At 51.1% G+C, this 10,653-nt stretch overlaps 1 long non-coding RNA gene across 1 annotated transcript; it reads left to right on the forward strand.

Moving 5' to 3' along the window:
* The first annotated feature begins 849 nt into the window (after positions 1–849).
* On the forward strand, positions 850–5,318 carry LOC133361304 (uncharacterized). Its single transcript, XR_009757354.1, has 4 exons — positions 850–1,045; positions 3,249–3,470; positions 4,000–4,138; positions 5,217–5,318. It is a non-coding gene; the product is annotated as an uncharacterized LOC133361304 (long non-coding RNA).
* The last annotated feature ends 5,335 nt before the right edge of the window (positions 5,319–10,653 follow it).

Consider the following 10,653-nt stretch of genomic DNA (forward strand, 5'->3'; position numbering starts at 1 on the left):
TCACACACTTACTCACCCACTCACTCACACACTTACTCACCCACTCACTCACACACTTACAGACTCACTCACCCACTCACTCACACACTCACACACTCACTCACACACTCAGTCACTCACCCACTCACTGACCCACACACCCCCTCACTCACTCAAACACCCACTCACTCACCCACTCACCCACTCACACCTTCACACACCGACTCACTCACTCACACACTCACACCTTCACTCACCCACTCACTCACTCACGTACACACTCACACTCACTCACACACTCAGTCACTCACCCACTCATTCACCCACTAATCCACTCATTCACTCACTCACACACTCACTCACACACTCACTCACTCATTCACACACTCACTCACCCACTCACTCATTCACACACTCACTCACCCACTCATTCACACACTCACTCACACTCTCACACACTCAGTCACTCACCCACTCATTCACCCACTAATCCATTCACTCACTCACACACTTACTCACTCACCCACTCACTCACTCACCCACACACTCACTCACTAACCTACTCACTCACCCAAGAACCCACTCACGCACACACTCACTCACCCACACACTCACCCACACACTCTCTGAGGGTCTCTGTGAGTCTCTGTGGGTCTCTATGAGTGTGGGTCTCTGTGGGTCTCTTTGAGTGTGGGTCTCTGTGGGTCTCTTTGAGTGTGGGTCTCTATGAGTATGGGTCTCTGTGGGTCTCTATGTGTTTTGGTCTCTTTGGGTCTATGTGGGTCTCTGTATTTACTTGAGTCTCTATGTATCTCTATGCATCTCTTAGTATCTCTATATATCTCTATATATCTCTAATTATGTCTATGTTAGAGCCTCTGGGAAACTCTCAAATTTGCACATTCCACGCCCTGGGATCAGCTGATCCCTTCTCACGAGGTGCACACACACACAGATATACATTATAATCTGCCTGCAGCCTCTCTCTCTCGCTCTGCCTCCCTGTCTCTGTCAGTATCTCTGTGTGTACAGAGTCACAGCAGATCCAGCGATATCACCAGCATCAGTAAGTGTCTGTCTATGTGTCTGTGTGTGTCTGTGTGGGTCTGTGTGTGTCTGTCTGTGTGTGTGTCTGTATGTGTGTCTGTGTCTCTGTATGTGTGTCTGTGTCTCTGTGTGTCTGTGGGTATGTGTAAGTGTCTGTATCTGTGTGTGTCTGTGTGTGTCTCTGTGTATCTGTGTGTGTCTGTGTGTGTGTCTGTGTGTGTGTCTGCGTGTGTCTGTCTATGTGTCTGTGTGCGTGTCTGTCTATGTGTCTGTGTGCATCTGTGTGTCTGTGTCTGTGTGCGTCTGTCTGTGTGTATCTCTGTGTGTATCTCTGTTTGTGTCTGTCTGTGTGTATCGCTGTGTGTGTCTGTGTGTGTCTGTGTGTGTCTGTGTATGTCTGTCTGTCTGTGTGTGTGTAAGTTTGTCTCTGTGTGTCTCTGTGTGTCTGTGTGTATGTATGTGTCTGTCATCTCGGTCATCTCGGTCAGTCGACCCGTGGCACCTGGGTCTGCCCCGTGACCTCCTGCCAGCGGGCGTTCGACACTTCACGTGGCCTCAAGGTGCACTTGGCCTGGCACAAGCGTCGTGGTGACGTCACCCCCACTTAGTGGCGAATGGCGGTTGTTGTTGTGTGTGTCTATGTGTCTGTGCGTTTCTGTCTATGTGTCTGTGTGTGTCTGTGTGTATCTGTGTGTTTGTATGTATCTGTGTGTGTGTCTGTGTCTGTCTGTGTGTGTCTGTCTGTGTGTATCTCTGTGTATGTCTGTGTGTGTGTATCTCTGTGTGTGTCTGTGTGTGTGTGTCTGTCTGTGTGTGTGTAAGTGTGTAAGTGTGTGTGTCTGTGTGTCTCTGTGTGTCTGTGTGTGTATGTCTGTGTGTATCTGTGTCTGTCTGTATTTATGTCTGTATGTGCGTGTATGTATGTATGTCTCTGTCTGTCTGTGTGTGTCTGTCTCTGTGTGTGTCTGTCTGTGTGTGTCTGTGTGTGTTTCTGTGTGTCTGTGTGTCTGAGTGTGTGTCTGTCTGTGTGTGTCTGTGTGTGTGTCTGTGTGTGTGAATCTATGTGTGTGTTTGTGTCTGTATGTGTGCCTGTGTGTGTGTTTGTGTGTGTCTGTGTGTGTCTGTGTGTCTGTGCGTTTCTGTCTATGTGTCTGTGCGTTTCTGTCTATGTGTCTGTGTGTGTGTCTGTGTGTATCTGTGTGTTTGTATGTTTGTATGTATGTGTCTGTGTGTGTCTGTCTGTGTGTGTCTGTCTGTGTGTATCTCTGTGTATGTCTGTGTGTGTGTATCTCTGTGTGTGTCTGTGTGTGTGTCTGTGTGTGTGTAAGTGTGTGTGTCTGTGTGTCTATGTGTGTAAGTGTGTGTGTCTGTGTGTCTGTGTGTGTATGTGTCTGTGTGTATCTGTGTCTGTATGTATGTCTGTATGTGCGTGTATGTGTGTATGTCTCTGTCTGTCTGTGTGTGTCTGTCTCTGTTTGTCTGTCTGTCTCTGTGTGTGTCTGTCTGTGTGTGTGTCTGTGTGTGTTTCTGTGTGTGTCTGTGTGTGTGTCTGTGTGTGTGTCTGTATGTGTGTGTATGTGTGTGTTTGTCTGTGTGTGTGTCTCTGTGTGTCTGTGTGTGTCTGTCTGTATCTGTGTGTCTGTCTGTGTGTGTCTGTGTGTCTGTCTGTGTGTTTGTGTGTGTCTGTGTGTGTGTCGGTCTGTGCGTCTCTGTGTGTCTGTGTGTGTATGTATGTGTCTGTGTCTGTCTGTGTGTGCCTGTATGTATGTCTGTATGTGCGTGTCTGTGTGTATGTCTGTATGTGCGTGTCTGTGTGTATGTCTCTGTCTGTTTGTCTGTGTGTCTGTCTGTGTGTGTGTCTGTGTCTGTATGTATGTGTGTGTGTGTGAGTCTGTGTGTGTTTGTGTCTGTGTGTGTGTCTGTGTGTGTCTGTGTCTGCCTGTGCGTGTATGTATGTGTCTGTATGTATGTCTGTATGTGCGTGTCTGTGTGTATGTCTCTGTCTGTCTGTGTGTCTGTGTGTGTTTCTGTGTGTGCGTCTGTGTGTGTCTATGTGTGTGTGTCTGTGTGTGTGTGAGTCGGTGTGTGTGTCTGTATGTGTGTGTCTGTGTGTCTGTGTGTCTGTGCGTTTCTGTCTGTGTCTGTGTGTGTGTCTGTGTGTGTATGTGTGTCTGTGCGTGTGTCTGTGTGTGTGTCTGTGTGTGTCTCTGTCTGTCGCACAGGGTTCCGGTATCGATACCCACGACCTCCTGCGCACCAGGCGAGGTAGTCAACATCGACTGATAACCCCCTGAGGCTCCGCCCCCCTCTCCGTGGCCCCGCCCATCGCAACGCCCCGCCCCCCTCAGCTTTACGATGGGGGGAGGAGACAAAGACCATCAGCCAATCGCGTCGCTCGGATCCCCAGGGGGGCGTGGCGGTCCTTCCTATGAGGAGGGGCTTAGGTGAGTGAGTGGTTGAGTGGGTGGGTGAGTGAGTGGGTGAGTGGGTGGGTGAGTGGTTGGGTGGGTGAGTGTGTGGGTGGGTGAGTGGGTGAGTGGGTGGGTGAGTGGGTGGGTGAGTGGGTGAGTAGGAGGGTGGGTGAGTCCGTGGGTGGGTGAGTGTGTGAGTGGGTGGATGAGTGGGTGAGTAGGTGGGTGAGTGGGTGGGTGAGTGGGTGAGTGGGTGGGTGGATGGGTGGGTAGGTGGATGAGTGAGTGGGTGGGTGGGTGAGTGGGTGAGTGTGTGAATAGGTGAGTTGGTGGGTGCGTGAGTGAGTGGGTGATTGAGTGAGTGGTTGAGTGGGTGATTGAGTGAGTGAGTGGGTGAGTGGGTGGGTGGGTGAGTGAGTGGGTGAGTGAGTGGGTGAGTTACCGAGTGAGTGAGTTCGACCTCACGATCCAATGACGCATTATCACAGCTGATCCCCGCTGATCACCACTGATCACCGCTGATCTCCCCCCCCCCCCCCCCCACCGTGTGAGTAATCTCCAGGGCCGGTATCTCCATCCTGGGTCTGCTCCTCGCCCTCTCGCTGGGACTTATCTTGTGCTGCTTCTTGAGGACGAGGAAGAGATGGTGGAGGAGGTCGTGGGTGGGTGGATACTCTGAGCTGATGGAGCAGCACCAGCTGGTGAGTCAGTCAGGGTGGGAGGGTGAGTGAGTGGGTGGGTGAGTGGGTGGGTGGGTGAATGAGTGAGTGGATGGGTTGGTAAGTGGGTGGGTGGGTGAGTGGGTGGGTGGTTGGGTGAGTGGGTGGGTAAGTGGGTGGGTGGTTAAGTGGGTGGGTGGTTACGTGGGTGGGTGAGTGAGTGGATAATCTGAGCTGATAGAGCATCATCAGCTGTTGAGTCAGTCGGGGTGGGTGGGTGAGTGAGTTAGTAAGTGAGTCGGTTGGTGAGTGGGTGGGTGAGTGAGTGAGTGGGTAAGTGGGTGGGTGGATGATTGGGTGGGTGAGTGTGGTGGATGAGTGAGTGGGTGGGTGTGTGAGAGAGTGGGTGGGTGGGTGAGTGAGTGAGTGGGTAAGTGGGTGGGTGGATGAGTGAGAGAGTGGATAATCTCAGCTGATAGAGCAGCATCAGCTGTTGAGTCAGTCGGGGTGGGTGGGTGAGTTAGTAAGTGAGTCGGTGGGTGAGTGAGTGGGTGGGTGAGTGAGTGGGTAAGTGGGTGAGTGGGTGGGTGGGTGAGTGGGTAAGTGGGTGAGTGGATGATTGGGTGGGTGAGTATGGTGGATAAGTGAGTGGGTGGGTGAGTGGGTGGGTGGGTGAGTGAGAGAGTGGATAATCTGAGCTGATAGAGCAGCATCAGCTGTTGAGTCAGTCAGGGTGGGTGGGTGGGTGAGTTAGTAAGTGAGTCGGTTGGTGAGTGAGTGGGTGGGTGAGTGAGTGAGTAAGTGGGTGGGTGTGTGGATGATTGGGTGGGTGAGTGTGGTGGGTGGGTGGTAGGGTGAGTGGGTGGGTGGGTGAGTGGGTGAGTCAGTGAATGGGTGAGAGGGTGGGTGAGTGAGTGAGTGGGTAAGTGGGTGGGTGGATGATTGGGTGGGTGAGTGTGGTGGGTGATTGGGTGGGTGGTAGGGTGAGTGGGTGGGTGGGTGAGTGAGTCAGTGAATGGGTGAGTGGGTGGGTGAGTGTGGTGGGTGAATGGGTGTTGGTGTGGGTGGGGTTCACGATGGGCGTGTCGCTGGCTCCGCTCCAACTGGCTGTCGTTCGCAGATGGGCGGCGTTCCTCCTGTAGACCAATCAGAGGCGGGGGGGCGTGGCATCGTGCCTACAGCCCCCGTCCACAAGGGGCGTGGCTTCGAGGTGACCAATGAGGTGCGTGTGCTGCTACTCGCTACTACTGACAGCACTTTCCCCTACAGCCTGCTAGAGGCTACACGGGGAAGCTTTGCATGTGTCTGTATGTAACAGCACTTGCCCCTACATCCTGCTAGAGGCTACCTGGTAAAGCTTTGCCTTTGTCTGTGTGTAACAGCAATTGCCCCTACAGCCTGTTAGAGGCTACCTGAGGGAGCTTTGCCTTTGTCTGTGTGTAACAGCACTTGCCCCTGCAGCCCTGCTAGAGGCTACCTGGTAAAGCTTTGCATTTGTCTGTGTAACAGCACTTGCCCCTGCAGCCCTGCTAGAGGCTACCTGGTGGAGCTTTGCATTTGTCTGTGTAACAACACTTGCCCCTGCAGCCCTGCTAGAGGCTACCTGGTGGAGCTTTGCATTTGTCTGTGTAACAGCACTTGTCCCTGCAGCCCTGCTAGAGGCTACCTGGTGGAGCTTTGCATTTGTCTGTGTAACAACACTTGCTCCTGCAGCCCTGCTAGAGGCTACCTGGTGGAGCTTTGCATTTGTTTGTGTAACAGCACTTGCCCCTACAGCCCTGCTAGAGGCTACCTGGTAAAGCTTTGCCTTTGTCTGTGTGTAACAGCACTTGCCCCTGCAGCCCTGCTAGAGGCTACCTGGGGGAGCTTTGCATTGTCTGTGTGTAACAGCACTTGCCCCTACATCCCTGCTAGAGGCTACCTGGTAAAGCTTTGCATTTGTCTGTGTGTAACTGCACTTGCCCCTACATCCCTGCTAGAGGCTACCTGGTAAAGCTTTGCCTTTGTCTGTGTGTAACAGCACTTGCCCCTACATCCCTGCTAGAGGCTACCTGGTAAAGCTTTGCCTTTGTCTGTGTGTAACAGCACTTGCCCCTACATCCCTGCTAGAGGCTACCTGGGGGAGCTTTGCATTGTCTGTGTGTAACAACACTTGCCCCTACAGCCTGCTAGAGGCTACCTGGGGGGAGCTTTACCTTTGTCTGTGTGCAACAGCACTTGCCCCTATATCCCTGCTAGAGGCTACCTGGTAAAGCTTTGCCTTTGTCTGTGTGTCTGCAGATTTCACCTCCTCCATACGTGAAGACAGCTCCACTGGATTCACCACCGCCATATCCAGCTCACAGCACGGACTAACCACCTGTGGTGCCACAACTGCGGAGCAACTCCGCAAGCGCCGCGACTCCCTCCCGGCCCCTCGCACTAAACACGCGACCCGCACGCAGCGCACACACGTAGTGTCCTGGCCGGGGGTTGCCTGGCACATCGGGTTTTAATCCTAAAGGCCCCTAGAGGGATAGTCCCACGGTTTCCCGATGCCAGTAGATTGGCCAACACCCACAGGACAGGTGACATTGCGGTGCCCCAAATTGGCTTAAAATTGTACGGGGCGCAGGAAGGTTCCCTGGGCCATGTTGTATGTGTCGGGTTATGAAATTTTGATGAAAATAATAAAAATTAATAATTTTCCGAAAAATGCGCAAATCGCATTAATTATGATAGTGTGTGTATCAATATGCATAAATTATGATAATGCGTGTAATTATATGCATAAATTATGATAATCACGGATATAGTCGTAGTAATTTATGCGGATGTTTGCGATGATGTTAATGTGTGCAGTTATGATAATTAGGCTCGGTTTCGTTTATCCAGGGTTATATCAATCAGGATAACACGATTATCATCGATTAAACATTTGCTGATTATCTTAGTGTGTGTTATAATATTTTAGGTCACCAGTTCAGATCTCATCACAGGATACAGCTCTTATGAATAAGATGGTTTTGCATGGACTTGGAAAGAACACTCAATATGCTTCTGTGATAACAATTTTATTCTAACAAACACGTGACATTCTATCATGCAGGTCAAACATGCGTCAATAATTCATGGGCAAGATTATGCAATTAACTAATATGAACGACAAAAACTTATGCAGTTGCGAAATTATGCAATTATGCAATATGAATAACGAAACTCTTATGCATTTGACTAAAATGAATGAATAAACACTTATGCATTTGTGAAATTATGCAATTATGCAATATGAATAACGAAACTCTTATGCATTTGACTAAAATGAATGAATAAACACTTATGCATTTAACGAACTGAATGACTAAAAACACTTCTATCAATTGTAACCTCTACTTTTCCTACCAGGCATCTCATTAGTTCGCCCATGTATCGATCACAATCGGCGACTGGTCGAGTTTGAAAACAAGCATGACACACTTCCTATGGCGATAATATAGCACTTATTATACCCAAGAGGCGAAAGTATATGTCAATAGATTCATCGGCAAGTATAAAAATCCTCTTAACGGAATGTTTGATACAATGGTGGGTGAGGGCGTGTGGGCGCGAGAGCGAATCTGGCTCTGTTTTAATTAATTCTTCGGCGAGACTCTGGGACAAAGGAAACTGGTTTGACAAGATATTCTCTCTCTGTGTTCGGTCGATTCGTAATGAGGATTTCGAGAAGTTGAGTTTGCCTCGACGAGTCTATTGATCGCCTATGTGATGAGCGGAACAAGGGAAAGGCACGGTAAACAACCTCACTCTTATCACCGACGGACTCTTAATCACTCGATGGGCCACGATTCCTCGTGGCCAGCTGATGGTTCATGTAGTTGATAATCAGTCTTTCGATAATTGTGTAGGGTTGATATGATGGTAGGGACGAAATGGATAGTCTCAAAGGGGGTTGGGCGTCGACGCGAGCGCGTGTGTTCCTACGTGAGGGAAGTTGTGGGTACGAACGACTTTCGGAGAAGGGTCCCCTGGCTGTCGCGCTGCGGTGGTCGGCTGCTTCAGACTCCTCCCTCGCTGAGCCCGTACGAAGGTTGACGGCGCGGCTGCGCTCGTTTGCGTGGTGGCGGCAAGGTGGCGCAAGGTGGCGCACGGTGGCGCACGGTGGCGCACGGTGGCGCACGGTGGCGCACGGTGGCGCACGGTGGCGCACGGTGGCGCACGGTGGCGCTCGTTCAGCGATCTCCGCCTTTCCTGCGGGTTGTTCGCTGGTCGTCACTCTGACGAGGAGCGATGCTTCGTTCGTGGCAGGGTGGACGTTGGCGTCTTTGTTGGCTTCACTCGCAGCTCTGCGACTCGGGGTAGCGATTCTTCTCAGGTGGTGCAGACCTCGGCTTGTAGCTACGCGTCGCTACTCCGCGAACCTCGTCATTCTCAATGACGAAAACTTCTTGACGATCTGTGGTGGAGCCGAAGATGGGCTCGTGGCCCGGATGATCTGTGTTGGAGCCGAAGCCCGGACGAGATCTGCTTTGAATGGATTTTTCTTCGGTTTATATCTGGAAATTCCACTCAGTTTCCCGAGTTGTTCAAAGGCTGTCATAAAACCCTCCTGTGGGCTGAACCATCTGTGTTTGTTGTGTGTGTGTCCGTCCGTGTGTTTCGCGTGCTTGTTTGTCCGTGTGTTTATTAGCTTTGAAGACACAGCTGTGTCGTTCTGGAAGAAAGGGGTGGGGGTGGAGGCCTCGTGACGGCGCGGCTGAAGTTATCCATTAGCCAGACCGATGATTCGCGTCGAGTTATAAAAAAAAAACATTCGAATCCATGTTTTGTTACTGAATAATATTTGTCGCGAAAACTTACGCGTTAAGCGAGCTTAATTATTCCCTTCCTTGCTCTGGGAACACATCCTTTGTCTCACACAGCTTAAGTTGGTTTGGTTTGGAAGTTGAAATGCGACTTATTTGCTGCTTGGTTATGCCGAAACCGTGTTCACGATGTTTCATCGTGACCCGATCTCTCATGGAAATGTTATTTCCTCGCGTGTGCAATTTTTGCTGTCCGTGTTGTGGGGAGACAAAGGCGGTTGTTTCCACGGTGGGAGCACCCGGCGCATGCGCTTATTTATTTGAAGGCGTGTGTTAATTTCCTTTGAGCCCTTGCCCCAACCTTTATGGGTGTCATTTCCTGGCTTGGTGCCTGTGTGTGGAGATCCTCTCGGAAAGACAAAGGCGGCCGTGTTGCTCGCTTCCCATGGGTTGTTGTGTTTGGTTAATTTTGAGAGCCTTCTCCGTCCTTGATTCCTCTTCTACTTTAATTCCGTACTTATTATTTGACTTCTTGTGATTATTTAATCTGATATCCCGGCTTATCTTTGTTCAGAATATAATTATCTCTTCCTCCGTGATGCCCGGCCCTGCAACCCCCCGCCTGCCATTCCCCCCCCCCCCCTTCCCTTGTTCCTCTTGTGTGAATTTAGGGGAGTTTTATTACCTTATTGCCCCCCTTTCATGTCCTCTTTCCTTTGAAATGAGGTGTGCGCACATCTGTGGTAGTGTGGGGGCCTCTGTGGAAGTGTGGGGGCGTGTTCGTTCCACGTTGCCCCGTGTCTATTAAAAAAAACAATATTATATGTGATGGCAGAATAATCCTTAAAAAAAAAAATATTAAAAAAAATAAAAAGGGGGTACATACACAACAGCCAACCGCAATGAGTTACACACAACATTGTTGGGAGGACGGAGGGTGGAATATTAGGCATAAAGACCCTAAGACGCGAACTTCTGGGCCCGTGAGAACAATAGGAAAGGGGCGAAAAGAGCAAAAAAAACGAAGGCACGAACTAAGAAAACGATGGGTGGAGGTGTAACGGACGCTCCAGGTGAGGGCGGGCATCAGATGTAAATCGAAAGGTAGGCGCGTAATTGGCTGCGCGACGCCCCCCCCCCCCTCTCCCCCGGGCCTTTGAAGTTTAGAGTATAAAGGTGGGAGCCCCGGGATGATGGGGGCAGTTGTCTACAACCTTCGGGCCGTCACGATCCACTCCCTGCCTGCTGCCCTGCCTCCTCAAGCCGCTCACAGCATCCGTGTGATGCCAGCGAGTGCTGCTGCGAGACAGTGATTGGAACACGTTCTTTCGGAGTGGGCAGGTAGGAACTTGGTTGGACAGCGCATTCGTGCACGACAGACAGACAAATAATCCCTGGTGGGCAGTGTGGAACCTGTTGTTCCTACCTGTGTACAAGATCACGTGACTTGAGGTAGCCAGCCACCTTCACTATCGGCCCCTCCCCCTCCCTTAGGCCCCTCCCCTGACCACCCCCCACATCCTTAGGCCCCTCCCCTGACCCCCCCTTCCTTAGGCACCTCCCCTCTCCGTACCCGGCAGTAGGTCTCCACCAATCAAAGAGCCGTGTGTATTATATATTTATTTATGCGCGACAGACAGACAGACAGCTAAATAATCCCTGGTGGGCAGTGTGGAACATTGTTCCTCCCTGTATAAGTCTTCTCTCGTCCTTCTCCCTCCGACTCACTCAGCGTCCGTGGGATGCCGCGAGTCCAGTTTCGAGGTTCGTGGTAGG

This window comes from Lethenteron reissneri, chromosome 72 (assembly GCF_015708825.2).
Source record: "Lethenteron reissneri isolate LAM-NWPU_2019-01 chromosome 72, ASM1570882v1, whole genome shotgun sequence".
NCBI classification, from domain to species: Eukaryota; Metazoa; Chordata; class Hyperoartia; order Petromyzontiformes; family Petromyzontidae; genus Lethenteron; species Lethenteron reissneri.